The 21,575-nt window shown below is 45.2% G+C and overlaps 1 protein-coding gene across 3 annotated transcripts in view; it reads right to left on the bottom strand.

Moving 5' to 3' along the window:
- EIPR1 (EARP complex and GARP complex interacting protein 1) overlaps positions 1-21,575 on the bottom strand; it is a 125,533-nt gene that overhangs the window by 79,366 nt on the left and 24,592 nt on the right. The window lies entirely within an intron of this gene.

Genomic DNA, 21,575 nt, shown 5'->3' with positions numbered 1-21,575 from the left:
TTAGGAAACACCGAAAATGTAACCGTCTGCCACGTTCTCTCAACGCCAATCGGCTCGACGCCCCTCATCGCTGCCATACGTTTCCCCCCTTTTTTCTTGCATCCTATTTCAGGTGAAAATAGATTTGGCGCGAAATTGAACATCCCCCCCGGCCCCCGCCGCCCCGTTTCCCTAGACGGTCCGTTAAATAGAGAGAGCTGGTGATGTCGGTGGGGCAGGGGGAAGGAATGAAAACACGGTTACGAAAGGCCTAATTCTATTTTATGATTTCGCTGGGTCATCCCAAACGGCCGTTCTCCCAAATAAACCTCCTTGATTTACATCTGCGGGTTAAAGACAATTCCGACTGGCTGCTGGGAGGAAGTTTCGGGAAGGGATGTCGTTCGGCTAATCAAAAACTGTAGCGCCCCGACGATAAATGCGTTAGCAACTCTCGGTGGGTGAATTCGCTTCATGAACGCAAATAATCAATTAATCGATCGTATTTATTGAGCGCTTACTGTGTGCAGGGCACTGTACTAGGCGCTTGGGAAGTACAAGTTGGCAACATATAGAGACGGTCCCTACCCAACAGTGGGCTCACAGTCTAGAAGAGTGGGCTCACAGTCTAGAAGACTGTGAAGAAATAGAATATTTCTTCTATTTCTAGAAGAAATGATCACCATGGCACGTCAACCGTTATACCGTACAAGACGGAAATGAGGCCCTCCAGCCAAGAGTACTTCATGCTGCCCATACTTCATGCTGCTGCCCGGACTGTCGGATTCCGCCGGATTCCCGCCATCGATCCCCGGCCCACGTCCTCCCCCGGGCCTGGAATGCCCAATCCCTCTGCCCATCCGCCAAGCTAGCTCTCTTCCTCCCTTCAAGGCCCTGCTGAGAGCTCACCTCCTCCAGGAGGCCTTCCCAGACTGAGCCCCTTCTTTCCTCTCCCCCTCGTCCCCCTCTCCATCCTCCCGTCTTACCTCCTTCCCTTCCCCACAGCACCTGTATATATGTATATATGGTTGTACATATTTATTACTCTATTTATCTATTTATTTATTTATTTTACTTGTACATTTCTATCCTACTTATTTTATTTTGTTGGTATGTTTGGTTCTGTTCTCTGTCTCCCCCCTTTTAGACTGTGAGCCCACTGTTGGGTAGGGACTGTCTCTATGTGATGCCAATTTGTACTTCCCAAGCGCTTAGTACAGTGCTCTGCACATAGTAAGCGCTCAATAAATACGATTGATTGATTGATTGATTGTCTTTGTCCAGAAACGCTCTGGGCATGTTACTCCCCTCCTCAAAAATCTCCAGTGGCTCCCAATCAATCTGCGCATCAGGCAGAAACTCCTCACCCTGGGGTTCCAGGCTGTCCATCCATCCCCTCGCCCCCTCCTCCCTCCCCTCCCTTCTGTCCTTCTCCAGCCCAGCCCGCACCCTCCGCTCCTCCGCCGCTAATCTCCTCACGGTACCTCGCTCTCGCCTGTCCCGCCATCGACCCCCGGCCCATTTCCTCCCCCGGGCCTGGAGTGCCCCCAATCCCTCTGCCCATCCGCCAAGCTAGCTCTCTTCCTCCCATCAAGGCCCTACTGAAAGCTCACCTCCTCCAGGAGGCCTTCCCAGTCTGAGCCCCTTCCTTCCTCTCCCCCTCGTCCCCCTCTCCATCCCCCTGCATCTTACCTCCTTCCCTTCCCCACAGCACCTGTATATATGTATATATGTTTGTACATATTTGTTACTCTATTTATTTTACTTGTACATATCTATTCTATTTATTTTGTTAGTATGTTTGGTTTTGTTCTCTGTCTCCCCCTTTTAGACTGTCAGCCCACTGTTGGGTAGGGACCGTCTCTATATGTTGCCAATTTGTACTTCCCAAGCGCTCAGTACAGCGCTCCGCACACAGTAAGCGCTCAATAAATACGATTGATGATGATGATGCTGAAGAGTATGCAGAAACAAGGTTAACTCTGCAGGCACAAAAACCTTAAATGGCGTCAGTGACCGCAGGGAATGAGAACCTAGGCTCTAAAAAGGGAGTTTGACACGAAACTGAGCTTCGGGGTCTGTCAAGGTAGCCGGAAAGCTCTCTATTCCATCTCACATTTCCACACCAAGGAGCTCAAAAGGAGTTGGAGAAGGGACAATGTCTTCGCGGCTCTTCCGCGGGCTTTGGGGCCCTCAACCACCTCCTCTCCTCCGTCGATCAATAGCTTGCAAGCTCCCTGTGGGCAGGAAAGTGTCTGCTGTTATAACATACCCTCCCAACTGCTTAGTACAGAACCCTAAAACCACATTTTCGAAGACGATTTTGGAGAGAGCGTTCCTCGTGGAAGCGGTGGTTGGTCAGGGGCCGGTTCTGCGGCCGGAGAATGTCCGGGCGCGCTCATTTCACGCTGCACCCCAGTGTGGGTGCTTTTATTTTTCCGCGAGAATCAAATACGCAGAACCCTACCAGGGTTGACTATCAATTGAATCGATATTGATATTCAATTTCACAGTCCTTCTAGACTGTGAGCCAACTGTTGGGTAGGGACCGTCTCTATATGTTGCCCACTTGGACTTCCCAAGCGCTTAGTACAGTGCTGTGCACACAGTAAGCGCTCGATAAATACAACTGATTGATTGATGGATTGATTGATTCACGACTGATCTATTTCCAACCACAGTCTTCTAGACTGTGAGCCCACTGTTGGGCATGGACCGTCTCTATATGTTGCCAACTTGTACTTCCCAAGCGCTCAGTACAGTGCTCTGCACACAGTAAGCGCTCGATAAATACGACTGATTGACTGATGGATTGACTGATCGATTCACGACTGATCTATTTCCAACCACAGTCTTCTGGACTGTGAGCCCACTGTTGGGCATGGACCGTCCCTATATGTTGCCAATTTGTACTTCCCAAGCGCTTAGTACAGTGCTCTGCACACAGTAAGCGCTCGATAAACACGACTGATTGATTGATGGATTGACTGATCGATTCACGACTGATCTATTTCCAACCACAGTCTTCTAGACTGTGAGCCCACTGTTGGGTAGGGACCGTCTCTGTATGTTGCCAACTTGTACTTCCCAAGCGCTCAGTACAGTGCTCTGCACACAGTAAGTGCTCAATAAATACGATTGAATGAATGAATGAATGAACCTGCCCAGCCGTAGCGGTGATTGCCCTGCCCCCGAAACCACCATCCCTGGCTGCAGTCAATCCACCAATGGTATTTATTGAGCGCTTACTAGTCATTCATTCGATCATATTTATTGAGCACTTACTAGTCATTCATTCGATCGTATTTATTGAGCACTTGCTGGGAGCAGAGCAGTAGACTAAGCACCTAGGACGGCACATTACGAGATCCCTGCCTGTCTGGTTTTGTTCTCTATCCCCCCTTTTAATGTAATGTAATGTAATAATGGCATTTGTTAAGCGCTTACTATGTGCAAAGCACTGTACTAAGCGCTGGGGGGGATACAAGGTGATCAGGTTGCCCCACGTGGGGCTCACAGTCTTAATCCCCATTTTACAGATGAGGGAACTGAGGCTCAGAGAAGTTAAGTGACTTGCCCAAGGTCACACAGCAGGTATGTGGCAGAGCCGGAATTCGAACCCATGACCTCTGACTCCCAAGCCCGGGCTCTTTCCACTAAGCCACGCTGCTTCTCTTTTAGACTGTGAGCCCACTGTTGGGTAGGGACTGTCTCTAGATGTTGCCAACTTGGACTTCCCAAGTGCTTAGTACAGTGCTCTGCACACAGTAAGCGCTCAATAAGTACGATTGATTGATTGATTGCCCACAGGGAGCTTCCAAACCTCCGATCCGATGCTCCTGAAACTTCCAGTCTGCGACCCGCTCCGTTCCTGGATCCTGGCTTCTCAACCGCTTCTCCCCCTCTTCCAAGGAAGCTGGAGAAGGGACAATGTCTTTGCAGCTGTCCCGCGTGGTCTGGGGCCCTCAACCGCCTTCTTTCATTTCATTCATTCAATCGTATTTATTGAGCGCTTACTGTGTGCAGAGCACTGTACTAAGCGCTTGGGAAGTACAGGTTGGCAACATCTAGAGACGGTCCCTACCCGACAGTGGGCTCACAGTCTTGTAGAAGCAGCGTGGCTCAGTGGAAAGAGCCCGGGCTTTGGAGTCAGGGGTCATGGGTTCGAATCCTGCCTCTGCCAACTGCCATTCATTCTTTCATTCATTCAATCGGATTTATTGAGCGCTTACTGTGTGCACAGCACTGTACTAAGCGCTTGGGAAGTCCAAGTTGGCAACATCTAGAGACGGTCCCTACCCACCAGCGGGCTCACAGGCTACAAGGGGGAGACAGACAACAACACATATTAATCAAATAAAATAAATAGCATAGTGAATATGTACAAGTACAATAGAGTGCTAAATCATATATACGACTGGATAAATGAGAGTGGGCAGCGGATAAGGCCGGTCGGTGCCCTTTCTCCTCATCCCTTCTAGACTGTGTGTGCCAGCTGTGTGACTTTGGGCAAGTCACTTCACTTCTCTGTGCCTCAGTTCCCTCATCTGTAAAATGGGGATGAAGACTGTGAGCCCCCGTGGGACAACCTGATCTCCTTGCAACCTCCCCAGCGCTTACAACAGTGCTTTGCACATAGTAAGCGCTTAATAAATGCCATTATTATTATTATTAGAAGGGGGAGACAGACAACAAAGCAAAACAATATTAACAAAATAAACAGTCGATCAGTAGTTTGTGAGCTCCTTGTGGGCAGGAAAGTGGCTGTTTGCCTGTTATAATGTGCTCTCATTCATTCATTCAATCGTATTTATTGAGCGCTTACTGTGTGCAGAGCACTGTACTAAGCGCTTGGGAAGTCCAAGTTGGCAACATATAGCTTATATGTTAACATAAGCGCTTAGTACAGTGCTCTGCACACAGTAAGCGCTCAATAAATACAACTGATTGACTGATTGATATACAGTCGGTCCCTACCCAACACCGGGCTCACAGTCTAGAAGGGGGAGACAAGACAACAAAACAAACCATATAAACCAAATAAAATTAATAGAATAAATATGTACAATCAGTCAATCAATCGTATTTACTGAGCGCTTACTGTGTGCAGAGCACTGTACTAAGCGCTTGGGAAGTACAAGTTGGCAACATCTAGAGACAGTCCCTACCCAACAGCGGGCTCACAGTCTAGAAGGGGGAGACGGACGACAACAAAACAAAGCATATAAACCAAATAAAATTAATAGAATAAATATGTACACTCAATCAGTCAATCAATCGTATTTACTGAGCACTTACTGCGTGCAGAGCACTGTACTAAGCGCTTGGGAAGTACACGTTGGCAACATATAGAGACGGTCCCTACCCCACAGTGGGCTCACAGTCTAGAAGGAAAATAAATGCCTATGCGCTTAGTACGGTGCTCTGCATATAGTAAGCGCTCAATAAATATGATTAATTGACTGGATAGTATAAATAGAGGTTAAAAAACACAACCTCTCCCCTCAAGGACCTTGGGATTTTTACTTCCACCAGCGGCAAAAGAGGAGGAAACAAACTACAGTAGGGGGGGGGATTTACAATCGATCAGCCTCACCGGACCCCGAACCCCACAGCGTGCATGGACGTATCTTTAGACATTATAAATTATTTATTCATATTAACGCCTGTCCTCCCCCCAAACTGTAAGCAATCAATCAATCAATCAGTCGTATTTATTGAGCGCTTACTGTGTGCAGAGCACTGTACTAAGCGCTTGGGAAGTCCAAGTTGGCAACATCTAGAGACGGTCCCTACCCAACAGTGGGCTCACTGTCTAGAAGGGGGAGACGGAGAACAAAACCAAACATATTAACAAAATAAAATAAATAGAATAGATAGGTACAAGTAACAACAGTGGGCTCACAGTCCAGTAAAGTTCAGTACTAGAGAAGGAGAAGCAGCGTGGCTCAGTGGAAAGGGCACGGGCTTTGGAGTCAGAGGTCATGGGTTCGAATTCCGGCTCTACCACACGTCTGCTGTGTTACCTCGGGCAAGTCACTTCACTTCTCTGAGCCTCAGTGACCTCATCTGTAAAATGGAGATTAAAACTGTGAGCCCCACGTGGGACAACCTGATCACCTTGTCTCCCCCCCCCCAGCGCTTAGAACAGTGCTTTGCACATAGTAAGCGCTTAACAAATGCCATCATCATCATTACTAAGCAAATACCAAACCCAGGACTCCAGACGGAGGGAGAAACGGAGACGAGAGGAGGAAAAACCAAAATGCCGCGTGCGTTTCAGGCGCGTTACCGTGATTAATTCTGAAATTTTTTGAGCTCCCCAGCTCAGAGCGTCCCACCAGAGGGGAAATTAGAGGCTGTAAAGCAAAGCTCGTTAGGGGCAGTTGACGTACCTGCTAATTCTTTTGTACTCTCCCAAGCACTTAGTACAGTGCTCTGCACATAGTAAGCACTTTGATGGATTACAGAACCCTAAAACCACATTTTCTACGACGATTTTGGAGAGAGCGTTCCTCGTGGAACCTCACCACGCTCACCTCCCACAACAGTTCGCTCCTCTAATGCCAAACCTACTCCCTGCACCTCCATGCTTAGTACAGTGCTTGCCACATAGTAAACACTCAACAAATACCATATATTGTTAGTATTATTACTAATAACCTCAGCTACCTCACCCCCAGCCCCCTGCCCACATCCCCTCTCTGGCCAGGAACTCCCTACGCCTTCATATTTGACGGACCATCAATCAATCAATCAATCGCATTTATTGAGCGCTTACTGTGTGCAGAGCACTGTACTAAGCGCTTAATCGCCATCCCTCTCCCTTCCCTCAAAGCCTTATTAAAAGCACTTTAATAAGAGGCCTTCCCTGACTAATCTTTCATTTCCCAACCACCTTGTTCGCCCTCCCAAGGTGTTATCAATCAATCATATTTATTGAGCGCTTACTATGTGCAGAGCACTGTACTAAGCACTTGGGAAGTACAAATTGGCAACATATAGAGACAGTCCCTACCCAACATTGGGCTCACAGTCTAAAATACTGTGTTATGTACGCACTTGCGTCTGGAAGCGCTTAGAACAGTGCTTTGCACATAGTAAGCGCTTAATAAATGCCATTATTATTATTATTACTATTAAGCACTCTGATGCTCACCCCACTACCAGTCCAAAAACACCTAGTTGCTTCCCCCATCTGTAATTTATTTTAATGACCATCTCCGCGGCTGGATTGCAAACGGGGTGATTTCCTGAATACCAGAAATACTAGGAAGAGTTGTCTGTGAACAGTTGAGGGAAAACTGGCTAAAATAATGAAAAACTAAAAAATCAAACATTAAAAAAAGTTGTAATGTGGCAGTGAGGATTGTGTATTACAGCTACCAAATGACAATTACAGGTGAAACATGACTACTGTATTAAATTTATTCTTCTACAATATAATCACTGTCCTATGTATACTGAGTTTCATTTATATATTTTTTCTTGAATGTATACATTTATATACTTACATAAAGCTGGGGGTGTAGGGATTTTGGTGGAAGAATTTGGACTATATCCCTTTATTTTCTATAGAAGTGATATTTCACGAACGCCAATTGCAGACATAATGAGCCCTCTTGATACTGTATCTGTTGGCGTTAGAAAACAACTACAGATTTTACAATCCAGCGCAATATTTCAGATATGGTGGGTCTTTATTTACATTTAAAGAAATTAGGTAGACTCAACTGCAGACACAATGAGCCTTCTTGGTACTGTATCTGTTGGCGTTAGAAATCAACTACGGATTTTACAATCCAGCGCAACATTTAAAATACGGTAGGGCTTTTTTTAGATTTAAAGAAATTAGGTGGACTCAACTGCAGACACAATGAGCCCTCTTGATACTGTATCTGTTGGCGTTAGAAAACAACTACAGAGTTTACAATCCAGCGCAACATTTCAAATATGGTGGGGCTTTTTTTAGATTTAAAGAAATTAGACTCAACTGCAGACACAATGAGCCCTCTTGATACTGTATCTGTTGGCGTTAGAAAACAACTACAGATTTGACAATCCAGCGCAACATTTCAAACATGGTGGGGCTTTATTTAGATTTAAAGAAATTAGGTAGACTCAACTGCAGACACAATGAGCCCTCTTGATACTGTATCTGTTGGCGTTAGGAAACAACTACAGACTTTACAACCCAGTGCAACATTTCAAACATGGTGGGGCTTTTTTTAGATTTAAAGAAATTAGGTAGACTCAATTACAGACAGAATGACCCCTCTTGATACTGTATCTGTTGGCGTTAGAAAACAACTACAGATTTTACAATTCAGCGCAACATTTCAAATATGGTGGGGCTTTTTTTAGATTTAAAGAAATTAGGTGGACTCAACTGCAGACACAATGAGCCCTCTTGATACTGTATCTGTTGGCATTAGAAAACAACTACAGATTTTACAATCCAGCGCAACATTTCAAATATGGTGGGGCTTTATTTAGATTTAAAGAAATTAGGTAGACTCAACTGCAGACACAATGAGCCCTCTTGGTACTGTATCTGTTGGCGTTAGAAAACAACTACAGATTTTACAATCCAGCGCAATATTTCAGATATGGGGGGTCTTTATTTAGATTTAAAGAAATTAGGTAGACTCAACTGCAGACACAATGAGCCCTCTTGATACTGTATCTGTTGGAGTTAGAAAACAACTACAGATTTTACAATCCAGCACAATATTTCAGATATGGGGGGTCTTTATTTAGATTTAAAGAAATTAGGTAGACTCAACTGCAGACACAATGAGCCCTCTTGGTACTGTATCTGTTGGCGTTAGAAAACAACTACAGATTTTACAATCCAGCGCAATATTTCAGATATGGGGGGTCTTTATTTAGATTTAAAGAAATTAGGTAGACTCAACTGCAGACACAATGAGCCCTCTTGATACTGTATCTGTTGGAGTTAGAAAACAACTACAGATTTTACAATCCAGCACAATATTTCAGATATGGGGGGTCTTTATTTAGATTTAAAGAAATTAGGTAGACTCAACTGCAGACACAATGAGCCCTCTTGATACTGTATCTGTTGGCGTTGGAAAACAACTATAGATTTTACAATCCAGCGCAATATTTCAGATATGGGGGGTCTTTATTTAGATTTAAAGAAATTAGGTAGACTCAACTGCAGACACAATGAGCCCTCTTGATACTGTATCTGTTGGAGTTAGAAAACAACTACAGATTTTACAATCCAGCACAATATTTCAGATATGGGGGGTCTTTATTTAGATTTAAAGAAATTAGGTAGACTCAACTGCAGACACAATGAGCCCTCTTGATACTGTATCTGTTGGCGTTAGAAAACAACTATAGATTTTACAATCCAGCGCAACATTTCAAATATAGTGGGGCTTTTTTTAGATTTAAAGAAATTAGGTAGACTCAATTACAGACAGAATGACCCCTCTTGATACTGTATCTGTTGGTGTTAGAAAACAACTACAGATTTTACAATTCAGCGCAACATTTCAAATATGGTGGGGCTTTTTTTAGATTTAAAGAAATTAGGTGGACTCAACTGCAGACACAATGAGCCCTCTTGATACTGTATCTGTTGGCATTACAAAACAACTACAGATTTTACAATCCAGCGCAACATTTCAAATATGGTGGGGCTTTATTTAGATTTAAAGAAATTAGGTAGACTCAATTGCAGACACAATAAGCCCTCTTGATACTGTATCTGTTGGCGTTAGAAAACAACTACAGATTTTACAATCCAGTGCAACATTTCAAACATGGTGGGGCTTTTTTTAGATTCAAAGAAATTAGGTAGACACAACTGCAGACACAATGACCCCTCTTGATACTGCATCTGTTAGCGTTAGAAAACAACTACAGATTTTACAATCCAGCACAACATTTCAAATATGGTGGGGCTTTATTTAGATTTAAAGAAATTAGACTCAATTGCAGACACAATGAGCCCTCTTGATACTGTATCTGTTGGCGTTAGAAAACAACTACAGATTTTGCAATCCAGCACAACATTTCAAATACGGTGGGGCTTTATTTAGATTTAAAGAAATTAGGTAGACTCAAATGCAGACACAATTAGCCCTCTTGATACTGTATCTGTTGGCATTGGAAAACAACTACAGATTTTACAATCCAGCGCAACATTTCAAACATGGTGGGGTTTTATTTAGACTTAAAGAAATTAGGTAGACTCAAAATGTCACCTGATAAGCAGAGGCCACCCGATGAAAAATAAATGCTTCCAGATGTAATCTGGGGGGGATTTTATTCCACACGATGATGTAAGCTCGGTGTGGGCAGGGAACGTGCCCGCTAATTCCGTTGTATTGTGCTCTCCGGAGCGCTTAGTACAGATCAGAGGTTTCTTTGGGGAATAGGCCAGATTTGCGGAGAGGAGTTGTGTGGGAGGGAAGGCAAGGAGGAGGTGGTGGTCGGATAAAGGGATTTCAGAGTTGGTGAGGGAAGAGATTGCAATAATAATAATAACAATAATGGCATTTATTAAGCGCTTACTATGTGCAAAGCACTGTTCTAAGCGCTGGGGAGGTTACAGGGTGATCAGGTTGTCCCACGGGGGGGGCTCACGGTCTTCATCCCCATTTTACAGATGAGGGAACTGAGGCACAGAGAAGTGGCTTGCCCAAAGTCACACAGCTGACAACTGGCGGAGCCCGGATTTGAACCCACGACCTCTGACTCCAAAGCCAGGGCTCTTTCCATTGAGCCACGCTGCTTCTCTCAGGTAGCAACACGGCCTATTAGATGGAGCCCGGGCCTGAGAGTCAGAAAGTCTAATCCCGGTTCCTCCACTTGTCCGCTGTGTGACCTTGGGCGAGTCACTTAACTTCTCTGTGCCTAAATTCCCACACCGGTAAAATGGGGATTAAGATGGTGAGCCCTACGTGGGACGGGGATTGTACCCAATCCAATGATCTTGTATGTATCTTTAATTCTATTTGTTCTGATGACTTGACGCCTGTCCACGTTTTGTTGTCTGTCCCCCCCTTCTAATTAATTTAATTAATGATGGCATTTGTTAAGCGCTTACTATGTGCAAAGCGCTGTTCTAAGCGCTGGGGAGGATACGAGGTGATCAGGTTGTCCCACTTGGGGCTCACAGTCTTCATCCCCATTTTACAGATGAGGGAACTGAGGCACAGAGAAGTGACTTGCCCAAATGTTCTGAAGGTGGGACTGACAGAATTTGGTGATGGATTGAATATAATAATAATAATAATGTTGGTATTTGTTAAGCACTTACTATGTGCAAAGCACTGTTCTAAGCACTGGGGGAATACAAGGTGATCAGGTTGTCCCACGGGGGGCTCACAGTCTTAATCCCCATTTTACAGATGAGGGAACTGAGGCACAGAGAAGTTAAGTGACTTGCCCAGAGTCACACAGCTGACAGGTGGCGGAGCCGGGATTTGAACCCATGACCTCGGACTCTTTCCACTGAGCCACGCTGGGGGATGAGGGGACAGGAGGACAGGGATGGGGAGGGAACGGGCTGGATGGAGGGGAAGGATGCTGGGAAGGGGCGACGGGGATGGGCTGACGGGAAAGCGGGGATAGAGGGGTCACAAGGAGGTTAGGGAAGTTTAAAGGTCATGGGTGGGATGGAGGAGCGACAAGCGGCCCAGTCAGGATTAGAACCCAAGTCCTTCTGACTCCCGGCCCCCGTGCTCTATCCATTAGGCCGGGCTGCTTCTCGAGGTTCATTCATTCATTCATTCAATGGTATTTATTGAGCGCTTACTGTTATTTCATTTTGTTAATGTGTTTGGTTCTGTTCTCTGTCTCCCCCTTCTAGACCGTGAGCCCGCTGTCAGGTAGGGACCGTCTCTACATGTCGCCAACTTGGACTTCCCAAGCGCTTAGTACAGTGCTCTGCACACAGTAAGTGCTCAATAAATACAATTGAATGAATGAATGCAAATTCGTGAAGCGTTCCACTTTTTTTTAATTTGAACATATTTATTTTATTTCGTTAATATGTTTTGTTTCGTTGTCGGTCTCCCCCTTCTAGACTGTGAGCCCGCTGTCGGGTAGGGACCGTCTCTATATGTTGCCAACTTGGACTTCCCAAGCGCTTAGTCCAGTGCTCTGCACACAGTAAGTGCTCAATAAATACGACAATGAATGAATGCAAATTCGTGAAGCGTTCCATTTTTTTTTATTTGTACATAATCAATCAATCGTATTTATTGAGCTCTTACTGTGTGCAGAGCACTGCACTAAGCGCTTGGGAAGTCCAAGTTGGCAACATATAGAGACGGTCCCTACCCAACAGTGGGCTCACAGTCTAAAAGTGGGCTCATAGTCACAGTACATATGTATTCTATTTATTTTATTTTGTTGATATGTTTTGTTTCGTTGTTGGTCTCCCCCTTCTAGACTGTGAGCCCGCTGTCGGGTAGGGACCGTCTCTATATGTTGCCAACTTGGACTTCCCAAGCGCTTAGTCCAGTGTTCTGCACACAGTAAGTGCTCAATAAATACGACTGAATGAATGAATGTGTGCAAGCGCTGAGTCCAGTGTTCTGCACACAGTAAGCGCTCAATAAATACGACTGAATGAATGAATGTGCGCAGAGCACTGTGCTAAGCGCTTGGGAAGTCCAAGTTGGCAACATATAGAGACGGTCCCTACCCAACAGTGGGCTCACAGTCTAGAAGGAGGAGGTTTCGGAGGCGTGGGAAGATTTTCCTTGTGATCGATAGCGAGCCACCTCATTTTACAACGATAGGGCTGAAAATGCCCAGTTTTAGCCTAATGTGTGCTAAGTGACAAATTGCTGGAAAACGGGGCTTTTAGACTCGAAACTGAAAGAAAGTCCGTCCCGGTGCCAAGGCGCACGGTGAAAACTGAAGGGGAAACCCCGGGAACGATGTATGTTTGTACATATTTATTACTCTATTTATTTATTTATTTTACTTGTACATATATATCCTATTTATTTTATTTTGTTAGTATGTTTGGTTTTGTTCTCTGTCTCCCCCTTTCAGACTGTGAGCCCACTGTTGGGTAGGGACGGTCTCTATATGTTGCCAACTTGTACTTCCCAAGCGCTTAGTACAGTGCTCTGCACATAGGAAGCGCTCAATAAATACGATTGATGATGATGATGATGATGATGATGAAAGAATTAGTCAGAGGAAATTAAAGCAACAGAATTCCCGGTGAGCCCACTGTTGGGTAGGGACTGTCTCTATATGTTGCCAACTTGTACTTCCCAAGCGCTTAGTACAGTGCTCTGCACACAGTAAGTGCTCAATAAATACGATTGATTGATTGATTGATTGATTTAAACACCAGACTCGATTTGGCATCCGATGGCTTAGGGGCCGCTGACCGAGCTTCGCCTCTCCCGGCTCCTCACGTCGTCTCAGACCTGTCACCCTCCCAGCCGCTCTCGCCGCATTACATATTCATTCATTCAGCGTGGCTCAGTGGAAGGAGCCCGGGCTTGGGTGTCAGAGGTCATGGGTTCGAATCCCAGCTCCGCCACGTCTGCTGTGTGACCTTGGGCAAGTCATTTAACTTCTCTGAGCCTCAGTTCCCTCATCTGTAAAATGGGGATTAAGATTGTGAGCCCCCCGTGGGACAACCTGATCACCTTGTATTCCCCCAGCGCTTAGAACAGTGCTTTGCACATAGTAAGCGCTTAACAAATGCCATCATTATTATTATTATTATTATTATCTTAGGGGCCGCTAACCGAGCTTCGCCTCTCCCGGCTCCTCACGTCGTCTCAGACCTGTCACCCTCCCAGCCGCTCTCGCCGCATTACATATTCATTCAGTGTGGCTCAGTGGAAAGAGCCCGGGCTTGGGAGTCAGAGGTCATGGGTTCGAATCCCGGCTCTGCCACTTGTCAGCTGTACATATGCATATATGTTTGTACATATTTATTACTCTATTTATTTATTTCACTTGTACGTATCTATTCTATTTATTTTATTTTGTTAGTATATTTGGTTTTGTTCTGTCTCCCCCTTTTATTCATTCAATCGTATTTATTGAGCGCTGTGTGCAAGCACTGTACTAAGTGCTTGGGAAGTACAAGTTGGCAACATCTAGAGACGGTCCCTACCCAACAACGGGCTCACAGTCTAGAAGGGGGAGACGGACAACAAAACAAAACATGTGGACGGGGGTCAAGTCGTCAGAACAAATAGAATTAAAGCTAAATTCATTCATTCATTCATTCAATCGTATTTATTGTAGACTGTGAGCCCACTGTTGGGTAGGGACTGTCTCTATATGTCGCCAACTTGGACTTCCCAAGCGCTTAGTACAGCGCTCTGCACACGGTAAGTGCTCAATAAATACAACTGAATGAATGAATACAATTGAATGAATGAATGAAAGCCCTACTGAGATCTCACCTCCTCCAGGAGGCCTTCCCAGACTGAACCCCCTGTTTCCTCTCCTCCTTCCCATCCCCTTACAGTGCAGTAAGCGCTCAATAAATATGACTGATTGATTCCCACCCCTTTACAGTGCAGTCAATACATACAATTGATTGGTTGATTGATTGATTCTGCCATCTGCAAAATGGGAAGATTACATCCCAGCCCGGGTGAGAGAAGACTGGCCACGTTTTCCAGAGCATGCGGGCGGCGCTGCCTGAAGGCTAATTATTAAGTGCTGGAGAAAAGAATAAGAAAAGTTCTTCCAATTACAAAACTAGACCCTCCGTCTAATCCTTGAAAACCCAGCTGCAGAGCGGATGCCGGTTGCTAGGCAACGGGACCGGTTTCCTCTCCTTTCCGTTTGCCCTCCGGTTGGCTTCCGAGGTGTCCGTGGGTTTTCGCCCCGTCGGCGGGAGGGTCAGACGGTGCCGGCCCATTGACTTTTTAGCCCCGACGAGTGGCTCCTAGAAGACAAGGTTGAGCTCGCTGTGGGGAGCGAAAGCGTCCATCCACTCGGTTATATTGGACGCTTAGTACGATGCTCTGTGCGCGGGAAGTGCTCAATAAATACCCTTGATTGACTGACAGATGGAACTTTAACCATCAAACTCCTTCCTCTTAAAATTCAGGGCTAACTTCGTGACACTGAAACGGCATACTGCACGTGTTTCCACTCTTAATAATAATAATGGCATTTATTCGGCGCTTACTATAATAATAATAATAATTGGCATTTGTTAAGCGCTGACTATGTGCAAAGCACTGTTCTAAGCGCTGGGGAGGATACAGGGTGATCGGGTTGTCCCACGTGGGGCTCACAGTCATAATCCCCATTTTACGGATGAGGTAACTGAGGCCCAGAGAAGTTAAGTGACTTGCCCAAGATCACACAGCAGACATGTGGCAGAGCCGGGATTCGAACCCATGACCTCTGGCTCCCAAGCCCGTGCTCTTTCCACTGAGCCACGCTGCTTCTCCAAGCGCTTAGTACAGTGCTCTGCACACAGTACTGTGTGCAAAGCACTGTTCATTCATTCATTCAATCGTATTTATTGAGTGCTTCCTGTGTGCAGAGCACTGGACTAAGCGCTTGGGAAGTACAAGTTGGCAACATATAGAGACAGTCCCTATCCAACAGCTGTTCTAAGCGCTGGGGAGGTTACAAGGTGGTCAGGTTGTCCCACGGGGGGTTCACGGTCTTAATCCTCATTTTCCAGATGAGGGAACTGAGGCACAGAGAAGTGACTTGCCCAAAGTCACACAGCTGACAACGGGCAGGGCCGGGATTTGAACCCACGACCTCTGACTCCAAAACCCGGGCTCTTTCCCACCGAGCCACACTGCTTCACTAGTTAACACACACACACACACACACACACACACACACACACACACACACACTATTGTACCTCTTGAAAATCCACCTACATGTTGCCGTTTTCCTCTCTGAATGACCTAACGCCCCAAATTCACAACTGAATGGTTTACTGGGGAAGGGAAAAAATCGAAGAAGGGAAGAGAAAAATACAAAAAAACCCAAAAGACAACTGTTTGTAGCTCTGCGGCGGCACGCACCTGGTACTTCAGCTGCGGAGAGGGGCGGATTGGGGGTGAAGCGCCAACCCGGCCGTCAAGACGCCGCGTTCGAATCACGAGTCCGTGCTTTCTTAGGAGATGGTTTGAGTTTTCCAATATTTGCCCTAAAAGCAGCCCCGAGGCACCAAAAGAGTGTACACCCTCACCATCGGCAGATGGGATCGGGTGGAAGCCGTCGGATCCGATCCCCCTATTTCCCAATAAAAAGGAGGTTTGCGAACGCCGACTTGCCAAATCAGTGAGCTTGCCGGGCCACATCTGCTGGCGTGAGAGAGGAGGCATTTAGGGATCAATTATTCCCCAGTTTTTTCCACCGCGAACAGCTCTCCTGACGGTGGAGCGGCTAAATGTGGCCAGCTAGTAGCCCTCTTTGTGCTTCCTACCTGCCTGATTGTCACCAAATCGATCCATCGATAGTATTTTTTAAGCACGGGCTATGTGCGGATCACTGTACTAGGCACGGGAGAGACGACAGATGAGCTGGGAAACACAAAGGACACGGAATAAATTACCTCCAGGAAGAAAAAGAGAGTGGAAAGACGGATAGGTGTACACTCATTCATTCATTCATTCAATCGTATTTATTGAGTGCTTACTGTGTGCGGATCACAGTACTAGGCACAGGAGAGACGACAGATGAGCTGGGAAACACAAAGGACACGGAATCAATTACCTCCAGGAAGAAAAAGGGAATGGAAGGACGGATAGGTGTAAATTAATTCATTCATTCAACTGTATTTATTGAGCGCTCACTGCGTGCAGAGCACTGGACTAAGCGCTTGGGAAGTCCAAGTTGGCAACACATAGAGACGGTCCCTACCCGACAGCGGGTTCACAGTCTAGAAGGGGGAGACAGAGAACAAAACCAAACATATTAACAAAATAAAATGAATAGAATAAATATGTACAAATATTTGTGCTTCCTACCTGCCTGATTGTCACCAAATCAATCAATCGATAGTATTTTTTAAGCACGGTCTACGCGCGGATCACTGTACTAGGCACAGGAGAGACGACAGATGAGCTGGGAAACACAAAGGACACGGAATAAATTACCTCCAGGAAGAAAAAGAGAGTGGAAAGACGGATAGGTGTACATTCATTCATTCATTCAATCGTATTTATTGAACGCTTAGTGTGTGCGGATCACCGTACTAGGCACAAGAGAGACGACAGATGAGCTGAGAAACACGAAGGACACGGAATCAATTACCTCCAGGAAGAAAAAGAGGATGGAAAGACGGATAGGTGTAAATTAATTAATTCAATCGTATTTATTGAGCGCTTACTGTGTGCAGAGCACTGGACTAAGCGCTTGGGAAGTCCAAGTTGGCAACACATAGAGACGGTCCCTACCCGACAGCGGGTTCACAGTCTAGAAGGGGGAGACAGAGAACAAAACCAAACATATTAACAAAATAAAATGAATAGAATAAATATGTACAAATATTTGTGCTTCCTACCTGCCTGATTGTCACCAAATCGATCAATCGATAGTATTTTTTAAGCACGGTCTACGCGCGGATCACTGTACTAGGCACAGGAGAGACGACAGATGAGCTGGGAAACACAAAGGACACGGAATAAATTACCTCCAGGAAGAAAAAGAGAGTGGAAAGACGGACAGGTGTAAATTCATTCATTCATTCAATCGTATTTATTGAGCGCTTACTGTGTGCGGATCACCGTACTAGGCACAAGAGAGACGACAGATGAGCTGAGACACACGAAGGACACGGAATCAATTAACTCCAGGAAGAAAAAGAGGATGGAAAGACGGATAGGTGTAAATTAATTAATTCATTCATTCAATCGTATTTATTGAGCACTTACTGTGTGCAGAGCACTGGACTAAGCGCTTGGGAAGTCCAAGTTGGTAACATATAGAGATGGTCCCTACCCGACAGCGGGCTCACAGTCTAGAAGGGGGACACAGACAACAAAACATAACATATTAACAAAATAAAATAAACAGAATAAATGTGTACAAATATTTGTGCTTCCTACCTCATCATCATCATCAATCGTATTTATTGAGTACTTACTGTGTGCAGAGCACTGTACTAAGTGCTTGGGAAGTACAAATTGGCAACATATAGAAACAGTCCCTACCCAACAGTGGGCTCACAGTCTAGAAAGGGGAGACAGAGAACAAAACATATTAACAAAATAAAATACATAGAATAAATATGTGCAAATATTTGTGCTTCCTACCTGCCTGATTGTCACCAAATTGACCGATCAATAGTATTTTTTAAGCACGGGCTATGTGCCGATCACTGTACTAGGCACAGGAGAGACGACAGATGAGCTGAGAAACACAAAGGACAAGGAATAAATTACCTCCAGGAAGAAAAAGAGGATGGAAAGACGGATAGATGTAAATTAATTAATTAATTAATTCAACTGTATTTATTGAGCACTTACTGTGTGCACAGCACTGTACTAAGCGCTTGGGAAGTTCAAGTTGGCAACATATGGAGACGGTCCCTACCCGACAGCGGGTTCACAGTCTAGAAGGGGGAGACAGAGAACAAAACATAACATATTAACAAAATAAAATAAATAGAATAAATATGTACAAATATTTGTGCTTCCTACCTGCCTGTCACCAAATCAATCAATCAATTGTGTTTTTTAAGCACAGGCTATGTGTGGATCACTGTACTAGGCACAGGAGAGACGACAGATGAGCTGAGAAACACAAAGGACACGGAACAAATTACCTCCAGGAAGAAAAAGAGAGTGGAAAGACGGATAGGTGTAAATTCATTCATTCATTCAATCGTATTTATTGAGCGCTTACTGTGTGCGGATCACCGTACTAGGCACAAGAGAGACGACAGATGAGCTGGGAAACACAAAGGACACGGAATCAATTAACTCCAGGAAGAAAAAGAGGATGGAAAGACGGATAGGTGCAAATTAATTAATTCATTCAATCGTATTTATTGAGCGCTTACTGTGTGCAGAGCACTGGACTAAGCGCTTGGGAAGTCCAAGTTGGCAACATATAGAGATGGTCCCTACCCGACAGCGGGCTCACAGTCTAGAAGGGGGACACAGACAACAAAACATAACATATTAACAAAATAAAATAAACAGAATAAATGTGTACAAATATTTGTGCTTCCTACCTCATCATCATCATCAATCGTATTTATTGAGTGCTTACTGAGTGCAGAGCACTGTACTAAGCGCTTGGGAAGTACAAGTTGGCAACATATAGAGACTGTCCCTACCCGACAGTGGGCTCACAGTCTAGAAGGGGGAGATAGAGAACAAAACAAAACATATTAACAAAATAAAATAAATAGAATAAATATGTGCAAATATTTGTGCTTCCTACCTGCCTGATTGTCACCAAATCAATCAATCAATCGGGTTTTTTAAGCACGGGCTATGTGCGGATCACTGTACTAGGCACAGGAGAGACTACAGATGAGCTAAGAAACACAAAGGATACAGAATAAATTACCTCCAGGAAGAAAAAGAGAATGGAAAGACGGATAGGTGTAAATTAATTAATTAATTAATTCAATCGCATTTATTGAGCGCTTACGTGTGCACAGCACTGTACTAAGTGTTTGGGAAGTCCAAGTTGGCAACATATAGAGACGGTCCCTACCCGACAGTGGGCTCACAGTCTAGAAGGGGGAGACAGAGAACAAAACAAAACAGATTAACAAAATAAAATAGAATATGTCCAAGTAAAATAAATAGAGTAATACACACGTACAAACATTTAGACATATATACAGGTGCTGTGGGGAAGGGAAGGAGGTAAGGCCGGGGGGGGATGGAGAGGGGGACGAGCGGGAGGGAGAGTGCCTGGCACAGTAGGCGCTTAACAAATACCACAATTATTGTTATTAGAATTGTGTTGAATAGTGGAGAAGCAGTGGAAAGGCAGTGTTGCCCAGTAGGTAGAGCGTGGGCCTTGGAGCCAGAAAGACCTGAGTTCTAATCCCAGCTCCGCCGTGTGACTGAGTCATAGCACGTCTCCGTGCCTCAGTTACCTCAACTATCAAACTGTAAACCCCCTGAGGGGCGGGAACTGCATCCAACCTGATTAGCTTGTATCTACTCCAGCGCTTCATACAGTACCTGGCATTCATTCATTCAATCGGATTTATTGAGCGCTTACTGTGTGCAGAGCACTGGACTAAGCGCTTGGGAAGTCCAAGTTGGCAACATATAGAGAGGGTCCCTACCCAACAGTGGGCTTACGGTCTAGAAGGCACATAGTAAGCACTTAAAATCAATCAATCGTATTTATTGAGCACTTACTGTGTGCAGAGCACTGCACTAAGTGCTTGGGAAGTCCAAGTTGGCAACATATAGAGACGGTCCCTACCCGACAGTGGGCTCACAGACTAGAAGGCGCATAGTAAGCACTTAAAATCAATCAATCAATCGTATTTATTGAGCGCTTACTGTGTGCAGAGCACTGTACTAAGCGCTTGGGAAGTACAAGTTGGCAACATATAGAGACAATCCCTACCATCCTACACAGCGAACAATCCAGGTGGGGTGAACAGCCAGGAGGACACTGAGGTCACACGACAACCTATCCAGATGGTTAGCATCACCAATCAATCAACAGTATTGATTGATCGATCTAAGCCCGATTCACCCTTCTAACCAAACTGTTCATTCATGCGCCGCATAATAATAATAATTTTTAAAAATGGCATTTATTAAACACTATTTTCAAAGCACTGTTCTAAGCGTTGGGGCGGTTACAAGGTGATCAGGTTGTCCCACAGTCTTAATCCCCATTTTACCGATGAGGGAACTGAGGCCCAGAGAAGTGACGTGCCTTGCCCAAAGTCACCCAGCTGACAATCGGCGGAGCTAGGATCTGAACCCATGACCTCTGACTCCAAAGCTCTTTCCACTGAGCCACGCTGCTTCTCTAATCCTGCTGGCATTATGAATTCTACCTTTTTACCGGGTTAAAACAACAGCCGAAATTCACCCTTTATAGAACTGAACTGTGCTCACCGATCGCTGCCTCGCGACTCTTGCTGATTTCAAGATTTATTTTGGTCTTCGAATACTGACCTGAAACATCAATCGTATTTATTGAGCGCTTACTGTGTGCAGAGCACTGTACTAAGCGCTTGGGAAGTACAAATTGGCAACATACAGAGACAGTCCCTACCCAACAGTGGGCTCACAGTCTAAAAGGGCGAGACAGAGAACAAAACCAAACATACTAACAAAATAAAACATTTTCCCCTCTCTTCGTGTTTCCGGGTTGCGATCATCTCGTGGCCTCTTCTGACCGCTTCACAATTTGTCCGACCGTTTTCTTTTCCTTGGCGTAGCGTCAATCAATTACAGCTCTTATTCTTTTCTTTTTTCCACGCCCCCGGGAGAGATTTAAGGCTGAACTCCATAATCCTCTGGAATCACACGGACCAGGCCAAAGTTTTTACAACAGGACCGCGACATAAAGGACCAGTCTCGCTATTTTTGGAGCGAGTGGCGGAGGGAAACTCTTTCCGCGCAGCTCTAGGGCTGGTGAAAGATCCACTG

Source organism: Tachyglossus aculeatus, chromosome X1 (genome assembly GCF_015852505.1).
Source record: "Tachyglossus aculeatus isolate mTacAcu1 chromosome X1, mTacAcu1.pri, whole genome shotgun sequence".
Lineage (NCBI taxonomy): Eukaryota > Metazoa > Chordata > Mammalia > Monotremata > Tachyglossidae > Tachyglossus > Tachyglossus aculeatus.
The sequence above is the reverse complement of the archived record's forward strand: the minus strand, read 5'-3'. Positions and strand labels throughout refer to the sequence as shown.